This window comes from Schistocerca cancellata, chromosome 5, assembly GCF_023864275.1.
Source record: "Schistocerca cancellata isolate TAMUIC-IGC-003103 chromosome 5, iqSchCanc2.1, whole genome shotgun sequence".
NCBI classification, from domain to species: domain Eukaryota; kingdom Metazoa; phylum Arthropoda; class Insecta; order Orthoptera; family Acrididae; genus Schistocerca; species Schistocerca cancellata.
Window position 1 is genome coordinate 211,998,883 of NC_064630.1, and position 13,893 is coordinate 212,012,775.

General features: G+C 37.4%; 1 pseudogene; it reads right to left on the reverse strand.

Moving 5' to 3' along the window:
• Positions 1-12,599: 12,599 nt before the first annotated feature.
• The window catches only part of LOC126189031 (aldehyde dehydrogenase 1A1-like), a 94,779-nt pseudogene continuing 93,485 nt past the window's right edge, over positions 12,600-13,893 (reverse strand).

Here is a 13,893-nt window from a genome sequence, read left to right on the forward strand (position 1 = left end):
CAGAGTCGCGGCATGCGCGAGCCATCAGATCCAATCTGGGGCGTGGGTAAGTGGTTGGGAGCCGCTCGTAAACGCTAACAGCGCGAGCAGGACGTGACGCCGTTTCAATACAGGCCCCGCACCGCGGTCTCGCCTCCTACGCAAGTAGCCTCGTCGTGCAGTTATTGGAATGTACAGACGATTCGCATATAACTCACGCAGGTTAGATTTATGCTGTAGTCGCGGTGGAGGGCGTCACAGTACATTCCAAAGGTAACGCAGTAACGTTCTCGACCTGACACTAAACGAAGGCCGAAACAGAGATTAAGGTTTAATGTCCCGTCAACGACAGACAGTGCGCAAGTTCGGATTGGGGAAACATGGGGATGGCTGGGGAACGATGTCGGCAGCGATTTCTCAAAAGAACCATCCCCGCATTTGCCTTAAGCGATTTTCGGGAAGCCACGGAAAATCTCAATTTGGATGTCAAGATGGGGATTTGTACCGTCGTCGTCCAGAATACCAGTTCAGTGTCCGCCTAATGAACCACTTTACTTCGTGACAATAAATGACTGTGTTTTGCCTGATTTTTTTACAATCTGTAAAATTTTAGGCACTCTACCACATGAGTATTTTTTATTTAAATCAAGTTGGATGCTTACGTCAAAGAGTGATAGGCCTGGTGATAACTTGACAACTCAACTGTGTGCATATGAGAAAGATTTGACGAGTAAAGGAGGAGATTCTACAAGTCAACAAGCTCTTATAAACAACCAAAGTGGAAAAAGAAAGTTGTCTGTCATTACTGTAAGAAGCCAAGCTATGTGATCAAGAAATGCTGAAAGTGGATTGCGGGTGGTCGACCACAAAAGCCTCAGAAAAGTGATGTGTCGGAAGCTGCTGAAACTTCAAATACGAACATGGTTCTCTTCGCTGGAACGTCTGTTGTTATGTCATCTGAGTGTGATACGGTAGCTGGTTTGTAGATAACGGTGCAACAAGTGATTATCACCAATACCGACAATTTTTTCAAGCATTTGAGTCATTTTCTACGATGTATACAGTTACACCAGTAAATGATGATACTATTGAGGCTGTTGGCAAGAGCGCAATAGAAATGGAAGCAGCAGTGAATGGAAAGTGGCACAAATAATCTTTCAGTGATGTATGGTATGTACCAAAAATTACAAAGAATCTGTTTTCAGTCTTAGCAGCACAAGGTAAAAAGTCCAAAAAGTACATTTTTATCCACAACAGACACATGTTATTATGTTATTTTAAAATTGGTGAAGTCACAAAACTAGTTGACTATCGTGATCGATATGGAGGACTGTTTAAATTAATGATGAGAAGCACTCCTGCTGAAATAAACGAAATCAGTCAAGAAAATTTACTACAGTTTTACCATGAAAGATTTGGGCATCAAAATAAGCAACCTGTCAATATGTTAATCTCCAAGATCTTTAGCGTAAACGTGGAACTGGACTCTGATCCCTGTGAAGGCTGTATTTATGGTAAAGCACATCGGCTTCAATTTGGCACCCAGCTTCTGAACCGGGAGAGCTGATTCACATGCATGTTTGTAGTCCTTTTGAAAAGTCCAGTTCTAAGTATCGCTACTTTAGGTTATTCAAAGACAATTACTATAAATTTAGCGATGTTCCTAGGTCAAAGAAAAGTCGGAAGGTCTTAATAAATTAAAAAAGTTCATAACTGAAAAAAGACTCCTCGACATATTATTAAAAACCTCTTAAGGAGCGATAATGGTGTAGAGTTAAACAATAAACAGACAACGGAGATTTTATAGCATTCTTCAGTCATTTTAGGCTGAAATGATAAATTGTACAGCATACATCCTGAATCTAACGGGACCTTCCAGTATTTTAGGGACGTCTTCGTATGAAATACGGTGTCGAAAGAAGCCTAGCGTGAAGCACCTTCCTATAAGAGGATCTAAATTTGTGTTCACGTTACAAAACAATTAAAGGTGAAAATGGATCTAAAAGCAGTAAAAGGGATTCTGATTGGCTATGACTATGACGACAGTTATCGGATCAGATGTGAAAAAAAATCGTCAGCTCACGAGATCACGGTATGTTATTTTTGAAGAGAAAATTATGAAAAAGGAAAGTCCAGTGGTTCCTGTGGATCTGGATCACCCTCATTGGAAGTCTAAAGAGTCATCATACAGAGTTGAGAGCAAAGTGAAATTTAGTTTTCCAAGAGAAAATGAGCTCGACAATTATGATGATTTACAGGTTGAAACTGAAGAGAGATTAGAACAATCTGATGATGGAAGAATTAGGACACAACTGCATGAACGTTCAACGCTAAGGCGGTTCAAAAAGACATCTGTGACCTTTACAGAACCAGGATCTTATTCAGACGCCATAAATTCGACTCAACGAGACTACTAGAAAGCAGCAATAGATCAAAAAATGGTTGTACATAAAGAAAATGGAACTTGAACTTTGGAGGATTTGTCTCCTGGAAAGAGGGCAATTCAGTGTAAGTGGATCTATAAACTGAAGACGAATGCTGGTGGATCGGTTGACAAATGTAAAGCAAGACCGTTTATCAAAAGATTTTTTCAAACTAAAGGAATAATTATGAACAAACTTTCACCACTGTGTCAAAGATGTCGACTATTCGAACATTACTCAGCGATGCAAAGAGAAGATGAGCATTGCACAAATAAATATGACTATTGTCTTTCTTTACTATGAACTGAAGGAAACGATACAACCTGAAGGCTATAATGATGGTTTTAGGAAAGTATGTCGGTTAATAAAAAGTTTATATGACCTGAAACAGGCACCTCGCTGCTGGAATCAGAGATTCCATAATTATGTGATGCAATCAGGATTTAAGATAAGTTGATCCTTGACTCTTTATCAGATTGAAAGGTTCTTACAAGATTTTCTTCGCACTCTATTTGGTTGCTGCAAACAATGACAGTGAACTTAAAGAATTTATTGAAGATCTTGAAAGACAATCAAAATAAAATTAAAGCCAGCATCAAATTTCTTAGGCATGGAAATGGACAGAAAAGAAGATGGGTCCATTCAAGTCAGTCAGACTCGCTACACCAAGAAAGTTTTGGAGCACTTTAACATGTGTGACTCTAAAGCTGTAACAACTCCAATTTTATCAAGGACGACGGTACTGAAGACAGCCCTGTCAATACTGAATATCCTTAGAGACAAGCAGCTGGATCCTTGATGTACCTGAAGCGTGGTACAAGAACAGACATAGCATATGCTGTTGGAGTAGTATCTAGATGTCTTCAAAAGCCAACAGAACGTGATTTAATAAGGGTAAAAAGTATTTTTCGCTATTTGAGAGGCACATACGACTATGGGCTTATTTCTAAAAGCGGTGAAGACAAAATTTTGAATGCTATAGTGATGCCGATCATGGAGCTGATTTAGAGACCGGACGATCTACCCCAGATTTCTCTGCCTGTACTTCGATGCACCTGTCACTTGGATGAGTCAGCGAAAAACTTCATTTGCTTTCTCTACTAGAGAAGCTGAAGTTATAGTGGCTAGCACGAGAAATGGTCTGGATGAAGAGACTTTTAACTGAACTTTGCCAGCTAAAGGGTTCGAAACCTTGCCTACCTGTGGACAATGAAGTTGCTGTTCGACTCGCACGGAATCCTAATTTCATTGACGGAAAAAACAAAATTGTCTCAGACGCTTCTTTGTTCGAGAATTAGTTACAGCTGACGAAATTACGAATTCAAGAGCGGATATAGAGAATAAGATTGTGGCTTTATTAACAAAACCATTATTTGCCCAACTAAGACAGTTGTGTAAAAATATAAGAGTGTGTGAGTTATTAAATAAGGGACAGTGTTAAAGTTTTGCTTTGTAAACAGTTTTATTTAGGAACTTCACTGACATTTAAATACGAGTATCTCTGTCTTGCCAGACACGGATTGTTTTGCGTTCTTTGCCGCAATGGGAATTTATTATCGTATTATATAAGCGTTTCTTCTAGTAAATAAACCAGCTTGGTTGTTTTTTTTCTACGAAGAACTAGTTTCATTCCCAGATAACCAAACAGTGATATGGTTGAAAGAGAGAAGATACACCTACAAGAACCAACACGCAAGTAAGAAGTAGAAGATCTAGTTAAATACGATGAAGCAAGAAAAGAACAGAGGTCGTAATGGGAGAAGGTAATTTCTCTGTACAACCGGCGATACCAACAATATTTGGCGAGCTTCCGCGATTTCCAGCCGCCACCAATGATTCGAGTCTGTGCTGTTGCAGTTCACAATGCTGAACAAAAGTTCGGCCTGCACTTCACAACGTGAAAGCTGCCACACTTCGCTGACGCGTTCCTGCTACCACCAGCCTCACTCGCTGTTCCTGTGAAATCACTAGAGCGAAATGGTGAGTCAGATTGGAGGACCCTTGGCTAAACATGTAGCGACTGTAAAGTAAATATTATTACTTATTGAAATAGCTATTTTTGACTGACATAATCTGGAAAGCTAAAGGAGATTTACTGTTAGGTTTAGTGTTTAGCCAAATGATAGGAATTTAAGTTGATGTGGGACCGTCAATATTTTTAGAAAATTATAATTATGTAAAATTATCATCTGGTATTTACTGTATTATCAAAGAATTGTCAGAAGAAGGTGATGGGAAAGAAAAAGCAATGAAAGAAGTTATGATAGTTTAAGAGGTACCAGCACCGAAATAAAAACAGATATTTTAGGTAAAATGGAAAATAGGTAGGACAGAAGAAATGGAAGAAATAGCAAGAAGGCACAATGATAATATGAAGCGAGGTTTAGCCAGTGACCATGAAATAAAAGCAGAGATGAGATACAGTTTAGCTAATACTAGACTCAAACATAACAACTGAAATGAAGGAGGAAATAACTAAGGTACTGTAACTGAATAATTAGACATTCACGTTAATGAATCCTGGTTAGAAAACGAACCATCAGAGCACAAATAGAAAAATGTACTGGATAGCTCTCGGATAAAATAGACAATAACACTACAGGGTTGAATGCACACATTTAGGAGTCTAAATTAGAAAAATAGCTTATGAATCAAAAGACAGATACATTAGCTGAAGAGCTTAGAAATTTTAAAGTTATGTCTAGTGCAATTCTCGAACAGAAAGTTAAACAGTAAGGGGAGATCTAACTGATTCTTTAGAAAAATTAAGGTCTGACTGTGCCAAAATATATGAAGAGGAATTTAAAAACGAAACAGTAGAGCACTCAAAAGTTGAAGTAGAAAATGTTAAAGTACAGAGAGATAGTGAGCAGATGCACCTTGATAATACAAAAAGCGGAGCTTAAAACTCAGTATGTGTCCCAAAGCAAATAGGTATATTCCGCACTCGGAGACTAAGGGTTGTGTTGTCTTCGTCATTCCACCCTCATTGACACACAAGTCATCATAAAGACTGTGATGACTCCAGACACGTCTTTGCTTGTCATTGGGACTCAGTTCAAGGAGGGACTCATCATTGAAGATAATTCTACTCTACCCAATGAGATTCCAGGATGAAGATGTGTCTAGAGATGGCCAGATAGCAGTGGGATGCCAAACTGACTGTTGTCCACCATATGGACCAGCTACCATGAGTCATGGAATGGGGTGTCATTTCATTTCATATCAGGACCCCTTTCATTGCCATCCACAGCACCTTTACAGCACAGTGGTACATCAATGATATCCCTTGCCCTGTTTTGTTGCCCTCCATGGCCAGCCATCCTGGGCTTACATTTAACCAAGATAATGGGTGTCCACATACAGTGAGAGTTTCTACCGCATGTCTTCATGCTTTCCAAAGTCTAACTTGGCCACCAATGTTGCCAGATCTCTCCCCAGTCGAGAATGTTTAGAGCATTGTGGGCAGGCCCTCCAAACAGCTTGTGATTTTGATGATCTAACGCACCAGTTGAACAGAACTTGGCATGATACCCCTCAAGAGCACATGCAACAACTCTATCAATCAATGTCAATCCAAATAACTACTTCCATAATGGTCAGATATGGAACAATGCATTATTGACTTGCTCAATTTATGAAGATCTTTCATCTATATCTACATTTACATAAATACTCCACAAACCACCATACGGTGTGTGGTGAAGGGTACCCTGTACCACTACTTATCATTTCCTTTCCTGTTCCATTCAAAAATAGAGCAAGGGAAGAACAGCTGTCTATATGCCTCTGTAAGAGCCTTAATTTCTAGTATTTTATTTTTGTGGTTCTTACAAGCAATGTATGTTGGCGGCAGCAGAATCATCTGGCAGTCAGCTTCAGATGTCGGTCCTCTAAATTTACTCAACAGTGTTTCTCAAAAAGAACATCACCTTACCTTTAGGGATTCCCATTTGAGTTCCTGAAGTATCTCTGTAACACTTACATTTTGTTCAGACCTACCAGTAACAAATCTAGAAGCCTGCCTCTGAATTGCTTCAGTGTCTTCCTTCATTCCAACCTGGTACTGATCCCAAACACTCAAGCGGTACTCAAGCATAGGTTGCACCAGTTTCCTATATGCAGTCTTTTTTACAGGTGAATCACTCTTTCCTAAAATTCTAGCAAAAAATCAAAGTCGACCATTCATCTTCCCTACCACAGTTCTCACATGCTCATTCCATTTCGTATCATTTTGCAGTGTTATTCCCAGATATTTAAACAACTTGACTGCATCAAGCAGGATATTAGTAATACTGTATCTGAACATCACAGGTTTGTTATTCCTAATCAATCGAATCAACTTAACATTTTTGCACCTTTAGGGCTAACTGCCATTCATCACTCCAACTAGAAATTTTGTGTAAATTGTCTTGTATCTTCCTACAGTCACTCAACTTTGACACCTTACCATAAACCACAGCATCATCAGCAAACAGCCACAGATTGCTGACCACCCTGTCTGACAAATCATTTATGTATATAGAGAACAACAGCAGTCCTGTCACACTGGCCTGGAGCACTCATGACAATACCCTTGTTTCTGATGAACACTCACCGTAAAGAACAACATGCTGGGTTCTATTACTGAAGAAATCTTTGGGCTTCTCAATTTTCTGTGAACTTATTCCATATGCTTGTACCTTCATTAACAGCCTGCAATAGTGCACCATGTGAAATGCTTTCCAGAAATCTAGAAATATGGAATCAGCCTGTTGCCCTTCATCCATAGTTCACAATATATCATGTGAGAAAAGGGCAAGCTGAGTTTTGCATGAGCTATGCTTTCTAAAACCATGCTCTTTCTTGAACATAAGCTTCTCAGTCTCAAGAAAGTTTAATGTATTAGAATTGAGAGTATGTTCAACGATTCTACAACAAACCAAAGGTATGGATATTAGTCTGTAATTTTTTAATTTTTAACCTTCTTATATACTGGAGACACCTGCACTTTTTTCCAGTCACTTGGGACTTTGTTCTGACTGAGAAATTCATGATAAATGCAAGATAGGTAAGGGGCCAGTGCTGCTGAGTACTTTTTGCAAAATCAAATTGAGACTGCATCCGGATCTGGTGATTTATTTGCTTTAAAATCTTTCAGTTGTTCCTCTATGCCAGGGTTGTTTATTACTATGTCGTCCATGTGGGAGTCTGCCTGATGGTCAGATGATATGTTTGAATGATTCTACTGTGTGAATTATTTCTTGAATGTGAAATTTAGAACTTCAGCTTTCATTTTGCTGTCTTAAAATGCCACCCCAGACAGGTCAACAAGTGACTGAATGGAAGCCTTAGACCAGCTTAGTAATTTTACTTAGGACCAGAATCTTCTCAGGTTCTATGCCAGATCTTTTGTTAAGGTGTGACCGTGGTAGTTGTTGTGAACTTTGTCCATGGATCTTTTCTCAGAAGCACAAATCTCTACTAACCTTTGCTTGTTGTCATTTGTGTGACCCCTTTGAACTGAGAGTGCAATGGCCTCTGCTTCCTCAGCATCCTTCAAATGTTATTATTAAACCATAATGGATCTTTTCCATCCTTTATCCAGTTTTAGGCACATAACTCTCCAGGCCACAATTTTCAGTTTGCATAAACTTTGCCCATAATTCCTCTACATCCATCATACTGGAACTAAGTGATTTCAGTTCACTTTCTAAGTGAGTTGCTGACAACTGTGTATCTGCTCTGTTTAGCAGAAATACTCTCTTAGATTTCTTGACTGGTTTATTAACTTTTGTAATCATAGTTGGTATAGTGGTATCTTGATTGTTAATCCCCATTTTATACTGAAATTGTTGATGAAGTCCAGCCTTCTTGTAGCTACAAGGTCTGATATATTTCCATTGTGAGTGGTCTGCTGGGCTATTTGCTCAAGACATTTTTCAGAAAACACGTTCAAAAGTATTTCACTGTGTGTCTGTACCCCCTGCAGTGAACCTGTATAGCCACATGGTCTGAGGTGTCTTGTCACAGTCTGCGAGGCTCCCCCCATCGGACCTTCGAGTCCTCCCTTGGGCATAGGTGTGTGTGTCATCCTTAGTGTAAGTTAGATTAAATAGTGTGCAAGCTTAGGGACTGATGACCTCAGAAGTTTGGTCCCATAAGGCCTAACCACAAATTTCCATTGAACCCATAAACATCACAGTCTATTCTCAGTAGATTAATGTCACCTTCAACTAGTATTGCATTATATGGGTATTTCCATGCTACTGACAATCAACTTGTTTTGAATGACTCTAGAGCTGTCACAGAGGAATCGGGTGGTGGGTAAAAACCCCCAACAATTAACTTGATTTCACCTGCACCTGCCATATGCAACCAGATAACTTCAGTGTCACTCTCAACTTTGACCTCAATAGAGACAATATTTTTGACAACTACAATGAACACTCCCCCTCATAGGGCCTCTAATCCATCTTTCCACTATATGTTCTATGACTGACTAAATATCTCAGAAGTTTCCAACTCAGGTTTCAGCCAGCTCTCAGACCCATGAATAATTTGAGTGAAAGGCACCCAGGTCTCAGACCCAAGAATAATTTAAATGCAAGAACTTTCCTGAAGGGCAGTATATTCAGGAATACTTCGCTAGTTTTCTGATAAAATTTTGACCGTCAAAGTCTCTTTATTCTGAATGCCCTCTGACTTCCCTTGCTGCATGTCAACCAGCAAATGTTCATCAGAGCATGTCAAACTATTGTCTAGCCTAATGAGTAATAAGGTACAAGGGCTTCCTCGCTGTTTGTAAAATGTATGGAGTGCTGAAAAATAGACATCTAGTGTCTATCAGAGCACCACATGACCATAGGATTACATAACATACATATAAAACATTAAACTCTAGCATCTTATTCATCCTCCAGAACTAATGTTGGGAAAAAGGAGGAGTTGTTACATATATGAAAACAATACACAAGTTCAAAAACATTGAGACAAGTAGATTTTGTAACAATTAGCACATAGAAGTGAGTGCTTGTGAATTAATCTTGAAAAATAGTTCACTTTTAATTGTAACCATAAATACATCCACACTGCCAAATTTGGAACCATTTATGAGGAACCTGGGTTTCTAACTACACTATCTGGCAGACAGCAGCAAGTAGTCTGTGGTGATTTCAGTGTAGATTTTCTTAAGGATTCTGGTAGGGAATATGATCAGGAAACCTTATTTTGATCCTACAATTTGATCTCAGTCATTAACTGTCCAACATGGGTGGATAAAGACAGTAGTACCCTAATTTATAACGTTTTCTTTGGTGAAGTTCAAAGCAAGAAAATAACCGTTTATCCAGGAACAAATACTCTCTCTCTCTCATCATACTGCACCATTAGTGAGGAAAAATAAGGCAGTGGCTTGCAGTACTGATACTCTTCTATGGAAATCAGTTAGATTAATTAGCTACAGGACAAATGTTTTTAACAATAATTTACACGAGATGAATGGAATGAAATTTATTATGAACCAAATGCTAACATAAAATTTAATCTGTTCCATCATAAATTCATATCATTATTTGAAAATAATTTTCTGCATAAGCTAATCAGAATGGACATTAAACTGTTATGCAAAAAAGCCATGGATCACTCAAGGGGAATTAAAGAATCTTGTGTGAGAAAAAGGGAAATGTGTTTGTTGGCAAGAACAAGCAGAGATCCAGCAGTAGTTGCACACTAGAAAGCTACTCAAAATTACTAAGGAAAGTTACTAAAAACTCAAAGAACATGCACATAATGTCAGAAATCAATAATTCCAACAACAGACTTAAAAGGCTGTATGAAATGTAGTGAAATGAGAGACAGGACAATAGCAGCAGAACAGGATAACATCACTACTGAACTGTATGGAAGGGCTATTAATGATGAGTCACAGGTAACAAACAAATTTAATATTCATTTTTATTATACATAATAGAAAGTACTAGGAAAAATTGTTTAAGAGAAAAATCCCAGCAGTACAATGAAAAAGCAGATCTCATAAAATTCATTCACTTGAATTTATCACCAAATTCTCCTTCTGAAATTAAGGAAAAGATAGATTCTATGAAAAAAGCTCATCTGGATTTGATGGTGTTTCCAACACAGTACCAAAGATTTGCTCCCATATAATAAACTGTGTCTTATCTGAAATATGTAATCCTTCACTAACTCAAGGCATCTTTGCAGGGAAGCTGAAAGATGCCATTGTTAAAGTGCCTTTAAAAAAGATGATAGGAGAGTATTGTTAGTAAATACTGACCTGTTTCAGTGCTGACATCATTTTCCAAAATTTTTGAGAATGTGATGCATTCTAGAATACCATCTCACTTTAGCAACAATAATATCCTCAACAAATCACAGTTGAGATTACAGAAGAGTTTCTCTACTGATAATGTTCACTCACCAAATTTTACAAGTATCAAATAACACAGTAATGCCAGTTTGTATTTTCCATGACTTATCTATGACATTTGACTGGGTGAATCACAATATCCTCCTAGATGAACTGAACTTTGATGCGATTGATGATATAGCCTGGATAATGTCTTATTTAACCAGAATAATGCATAAAGTTGTACTTAGTAATTCAACCTCAGAGGATACTGTTCTGTGTGGGGAGAAATCCCCTACACTCACTCTTAGGTCCACTATTGTTCCTCATATTTGTAAACTGGGTAGAAAGCACATATGGGGTTCACCAAGGCTCAATCTTAGGTTCTCTGTTGTTCCTCATATATGTAAATGATCTTCTGTCTAGTAGACAACAAACAGAATTAGTTCTTTTTTCAGATGATATTAGTATTATAATCAATCCAAGCATACATACAACAGCAGAAGAAATGGTAAACTATGTTCTTACAAGTATAAGTCACTTGTTTTCTGTGAATAATCTCACCCTCAATTTTAAAAATACACAACATATTCAGTTCTGTGCATATAGGGGTACTATATTAAAGATAAGTGTAACACTTAGTGAGAAAGTAATAAATAGGGCAGAAACTTCAAAATTCTTAGATTTCCATAATGATAAGAGCTTAAACTAGAAAAAGCATCTTTTGAAACACCTAAAACAACTTAGGTCATCCACATTTGCGTTTAGAATCATTGCAAATCTTGGGGAGAGACAAGTCAGTAATTTGTTATATTTTCATTCAATAATTGTTTATGGAATAATGTTCTGGGGTAAATCATCTTTAAGGAATAAAATCGTTATTGCTCGAAAACATACTGTAAGGATAATATATGGTGCTCACCCACCATCATCTTGTAGACATCTGTTTAAGGAGTTGGGTTTTCTGATTACTGCTTCACAAAATAGTTGTTATTCCTTCATAAGTTTGTTGTAAATAATCCACTCCAGTTCATAAGGAACAATTATGCACATAACTACAATGCCAGAAGGAAAAGTAACATTCGTTACTCCACATTTACATTGTCTTTAACGTAAAAAGCAGTACACAACGCCACAACTAAAATTTTCAATAACTTACTCAGTGAAATATGACATCTGACAGACAGCAAACTAAAATTTGAAAGCAAACTGAAAAAGTTTCTACTTGACAGCTCACCACACTCCATGAAAGGATTTCTATTATTGTAATGTGTAAAAGGGGGTGGATATTACTCACTTGCATCTGCATATTTAATAATAATAATAATAATAATAATAATAATAATAATAGTAATAATAACCAGACCTAAGGTCTGAGAAAGGAAAGAAGATCATAATAATAATAATAACCAGACCTAAGGTCTGAGAAAGGAAAGAAGATAATAATAATAATAATAATGATAATAATAATTAAAAATAACTTTATAAATGTTCAGTATGTAGCCGTGTCTCCTGCTGTCTTTATAAATTAATTTGCGATATGAAAGTAAAATAACTCATTCCACATAATTATGATTTACTGTGCATATGATCCATGGAACATGAAATTCACTAAGCGATAACGTATATTGTATTATTTACTACACTTTCAATGGGTGAACATATACCATAGTCTTTTCCATTGTTATGTTTTACGTGGTAAGCTTTGTTCTTCACCGGGCTTATCAGTGTCTCCTGTACATATATACAGTTACCATCATTTGTACAAACTGAACTACAAAAGTTGGATTCTAGTTATAGTTTTACTGTCAGAAGGTGCATTAAGGAGTTAAATAAGAAGAAGGTGAATGTACTTTGATAAAATAGTTTTTACTCCGATATTGCTCATTATAAAATTCATATTTGATGGCTGTAACATCTTATAATTTTTTTGGAAGTTTTGCAAACACTGTCTTTACCTCTAGATATTCATGCAGTGTTTCTTCTCCCCTGAAAAACATTAGTGATGTTAATGACAAGTAGTTTTACTAAATACTTCATTTTAGTTGTTAACCTGTATATTTACTTACAGTTCCTTGCCAATTCCTGACTGCTTGTAGCCACCAAACGGTGCTTGTGGTGAAAAGGCATTGTAGCAATTGATCTTGAAAAAATAAACCATCAATCATTGAAGCTAAATTAACTACATTGTCAAGTGATGAAAATATGTAGTGTAGTATAACACATATTACATTGCTGATAAATTTCTTATTGTTTTTATACACTACTGTGAGTGAGCAGTGATGATATCTCAAGGAAGTAATATCTCTAACACTAATCAAAGATTTAAGAATAGTTTGTGGAGTACAGTCTTCACGCAAAGATGGAAACATGTTAGTAAATCATCTCTTTAAGACTACCACTTTTAAACTTTTTTTTTTTTTATTAGTCTTCTGACTGGTCTGACGCAGCCAGCCAGAATTCCTCTTTTGTGCCAAGCTCTTCATCTCAGCATAGTGCCTTCACTCTACATTCTCAGTTCTCAGATGCATTCCAATATCTCTCTTCTCCTACAGTTTTTACTCTCTACAGTTCCTTCTGGTATCATGGAAGTTATTCCCTGATGTCTTAAGACATGTCTTTCTGTCCCTTCTTCCACTCACTGTTTTACATATGGTCCTTTCTTTGATGATTCATAGAGAATCACATCTTATCAGTCCAACTAATTTTTTAACATTGTTCTGTAGCACCATATCTGAAACACATCACTTCTTTTCTTTTCCAGTTTTTCCAGTTCCTGCCTCACTACTACAATACAATGCTGTACCCCAAATATCATTCTAAAATTTCTTTCTCAAATGAAAGCCTATTTTTAATACTAGTAGATTTCTTTGCATGCCCTTGTCATGCCCTCCTTGCTTTATCTGCCATGTGTTATTTTGCTTCCAGAGTAGCAGAATTGCCAGCTGCGGTGGCCGTGCGGTTCTAGGCGCTCCAGCAGGTTCGAATCCTGCCTCGGGCATGGATGTGTGTGATGTCCTTAGGTTAGTTAGGTTTAAGTAGTTCTAAGTTCTAGGGGACTGATGACCACAGCAGTTGAGTCCCATAGTGCTCAGAGCCATTTGAACCATTTTTGAGTATCAGAATTCCTCAACTTTTCCTACT